Here is a 4495-nt window from a genome sequence, read left to right as displayed (position 1 = left end):
TATTTTTATCCATTTTACTGTGATTTGATTAAGTTTACAAAGTTGGCTTTCATTTCAAGCATTTACATACATTTGCGTTTTGGCAAATTAAATACCCACAATATAGCTGCAATCCTCTCCCTTCAGCGCTTCCTTTAATCCTTCTATTCTACACCCTCTTCCCTTCTGAGCTTCTCTATCCATTTGTTTGCTGATGGGCACTTGGATTGTTTGCAGCTCTTTGCTATTGTGAACAAAGCCGCGATATACATGGGTGTGCATATATCTGCTTGGATGGTGGTTATGATCTCTTTAGGGCAAATTCCCAGAAACAGGAGAGTAAATTTTGTTCCAGGTTCGAAGAATGACTAAGTAACATAGTCCAGAATGTTCCACCAATCACAACTGGATTGGAAAATCTTGACATTTTCAAAACCATAAATATTCCCAAAGTATGGAATTCATTTTTATGAAGTTATCTTTCACTTTATATCTTTATGTACGGAGAATTTTCTAAAACATGTATTGTCTTCTCAAAATGACATTAAGAAATATGAATATGTTTATAAATGAAAAAAATGTACTAGAATTACTGTATTTGGTGACCAGTCAAACTAGCCTCCCATGTAATCCATCTCTGAGATGGGAAATCTGCCCCCCCCACCGACCCGGTCTAAATTTAATTTTTGTTTCGGCAGCCGTAAGTTCTCTCTCATTGCTGAGCTTTCCCGTGCAGTTCAAAATGAACCACAGACCGAACAATACATAAATAAATAATATATCTCTGGATCAATTCACTTTTCTTAAAATAAGCAGATGACTGGATTGGGGCCAAAGGTGGTAATTTACTGACCCTTGAACTAGTTCATTGTGGTCACTATTATGAATACTTTCTGGTGTACCACCCCCGTACAGTTCCTAATCAATTACTAATGAAAAAAGGAATTATGCCTAAAACTTCAGAAGTGTGAGCAAATAACATCAAGGACAAATCAGAGGTCAAGTACAAAATACAAAATGCCATTACCACTCACATCATCAGATCCAGACTTGTTTTGTCTGGTGTGAGAAAGTTGTTGTAAAACCCTTTAAGGTTTTTGTCACTATTAAGTATTTAAATGTTGAGTAAACTTAACACAGGGAGTAGGCAGAAACTATAAACTTTTATATATTTTATTGAACCAGAGACCACAATTTAAGTACACCACTGAAAGCTAGTTGCAGCCAGCTAATAAAAATATTGCATCTCAAAATAGTAAATATTGACAAATAAAACCAGATGGATTTATGAACTATAAAACACATCCACTCTTGCCATAAGCTCTAATGGATTATTTTGGATAGATAATAAAACTTTTGAGTAGACAATAAAAAGTAATGGTTTGACTTTTATAATTTGCAAGCTACAAGTACTTAAAGTGAGAATTTCATTTTTATTGGCTTTATATTCATTGTTGTAACTTGTTAGGAAGCTTTGCTTAGTCATGATATCTATGATTCTTATTTCCTTGTACACAGAAACCATTGTCAAGGATTTTTGTGCATCTCTACTGACAAGAGAAATGTTGTTTGCTTTAATTTGCTTTCCTTGCAAGTTTTCAGTGTGCATATTTTAAACAAGGCTATTCACATCCAAGATCATTTGTGGGTCATGCTAAAACAGACATTAAAATTAAAAATAAACAAAAACCCAATGAGAAAAAAACCTCTTAAAATTAATAGAAACTTAATAATGTCCATGCTAGTAAAATTTCAAATACTGAGTAGCAAGTGCTAAAAACTTAAATGAAAATAAATTCCTTAAAATACATATTTTTTTTTAAATTACAAAACATTATTATAAGAAACAAAAAGAGATGTGGAGAAGTGGAAGAATATCCCTTGCTCATGGATCAGAAGACTCGATATCGTGAAAATGGCAATACTACCAACGGCAATTTACACGTTCAATGAAATCCCAATACAAATATCAATCCCATTCTTCAAGGAGATGGAAAAGGTAATCTCCAGTTTCATTTGGAATGGAAAGAAGCCCCGAATAAGCAGAGCACTCCTTCAAAAGAGAAACAAGGTAGGAGGCATCTCTCTCCTTGATTTCAAATCCTACTACACTGCTGTTGTGGTTAAGACAGCATGGTACTAGTACAATGACAGACAAATAGATCAATGGAATAGAACTGAGAACCTAGAAATCATCGCATCTACCTATGGTCAACTGACTTTTGACAAGGAGATGAAATCAGTTAAGTGGGGAAACGACAGCCTTTTTAACAAATGGTGCTAGCAAAATTGGAAAGCTCTATGCAGAAGACTCAAGCAAGATCCACACCTCACTCCGTATACAAAAATCAACTCAAGGTGGATCACGGATCTAGGACTAAAACCAAAAACTATAAACTTCATTACAGAAAAGCTTGGGAGAACTTTAGTAGTCCTAATCCACAACATAAAATGTCTTCCAAGTATCCTGAAAAATCTACAACCAGCAGAAGATAAAATAGATGAAAGGGACCTTGTAAGAATCAAATCCATATGCACATCCAAAACCTTCTCCAATAGGGTAAAAAGGGAAACCACAGACTGGGAAAAAGTATGCGATAATGACAAGTCAGATAAGGGACTTATATCCAGAATTTATTAAATACTTGAGCACCACAGCAAGATAAAGGTAAATAATCCAATTGAAAAATGGGTACAGGATATGAACAGACACTTCAACAAAGAAGACATTCAGATGTCCAATAAGCACATGAAGAAATGTTCAAAATCCCTAGCTCTAAGAGAGATGCAAATCAAAACAACAATGAGATATCATCTCACCCCAGTCAGAATAGCAACATTTAACAGAACAGCAAGCAACAAATGCTGGCGAGATTGTGGAGAAACTGGAACTCTCATTCACTGTTGGTGGGAGTGTAAAATGGTGAAACCACTGTGGAAGGCAATATGGTGCTTTCTCAAAAAGTTGCAAATAGAGATACGATTTGACCCAGCAATCCCATTACTGGGAATATACCCCAGAGAGACCAGTAACTGCCATCCAAGAAGATATATGCACACCCATGTTTATCACAACTTTGTTTACAGTAGCAAAGTGTTGGAAGCAACCTAAGTGCCCATCAACAAAGGAGTGGATAGAGAAGCTGTGGTATAGTCACACAATGGAATACTATGCTGCGTTGAAAAACAAGGAACTCATGCAATATTATTCAAAATAGGTGACTGTGGAGGACATTATGCTGAGTGAAATCTCAGTCACAAAAGGACAAATACTGTGTGGTGCCACTGTTGTAGAATGGGACTGACATCAGAGTTGGAGTAAGACTGAGAAAAAACTGGATAAATTATGTATACTGTATTGAAACAGATAAGGGAAAGAATAGATTAGAGGTGATATATGATTGAGTATTATGGTTAGCACAGAAGTCCAAGATTAAGGTTGCATAGAGAAGTGTACTCAGTGTGGGGGGTGGGGGGGATGTATACCAATGAAGGAATTTTTATTTTATTCTTCTTTTCAGTGAGAGGAGGGAACTGGTGGGGAGGGTTGGCCAGGAAGAAAAGTGTAGCAATGAATGAATGGAAATCCAAAATCTCTGTAAATGTTTATTAAAATTAATAAAAATGAAAAAAATTTCTTTTGTAAAGTAATTTAGTAGGTAATGCTATCCTCCAGAATCCTATACCAAAAACAAGGAGCAGATGGGACAAGTATTTGAAAGACAGGGAAAGAAAAAAGAAATTGTGATAAGATTGTATTAAGTAGTTTTAAATGACTAATAAAACCATGTGTGGTGTCAACACTTTGACGGGTAAATGATAGAAGGAAAGCAAGTTCAGGCATACTGGTCAAAAGACAGTGTCTAAAAGTCTATCATCACAGGATCTCCAAACACTTTTATTTGCAGCTCTTTGCTTGACCAGTGGAAGATGACAGATAAACGTGGTGGCAAAGATAGATGCCATTTCACTCCGCATCAGACCTTCAGCAACATATTTTCCTTTCAATATCTTGCCCTGAAATTGGTAGTGAAAATCGAGGCATCTTTCTTTCACTCCACCATTTCAGCCTCACAGTCCCGCTTAATATAACGATAGTATTTCCCTGGGAGGCAGCCAGTGTACCTCAGCTGTCAACAAATCAGGGTTTCCTTACAGCAAAGAGGTTTCTAAATGCGTTTGGATTAAGTGTTCTGGGAAACAGGAAGTGGCTTGTTTTGAATGCGAAAACACACACCAGTTACTTATAAGCTTCTCTGAGATTTGCCAACTTGCATCTATCAAGTGACACTCCTTCCAGCTTCAGCCAGACTTCAAGGTTCTTATCTATAGATTGAAAAAACCACATCAGCTGTTTCCCTCTGTATAAAAGGATCTTCTCCTCAAACTGAACAGGAAACTTCAGGAATGTAGATACTTACGAATATGAAAAAAATAATAAAAAACCAAGCACAAAAACACCACAAAACATCTTTATCAAAACATTAGCATATACTGGACAGCTCTATTATTTTTG

The sequence above is a fragment of the Elephantulus edwardii genome, unplaced genomic scaffold (genome assembly GCF_000299155.1).
Source record: "Elephantulus edwardii isolate Elephantulus edwardi_28Jun2011 unplaced genomic scaffold, EleEdw1.0 scaffold00329, whole genome shotgun sequence".
In the NCBI taxonomy this organism is placed as follows: domain Eukaryota; kingdom Metazoa; phylum Chordata; class Mammalia; order Macroscelidea; family Macroscelididae; genus Elephantulus; species Elephantulus edwardii.
This window is presented reverse-complemented; position numbering follows the sequence as displayed.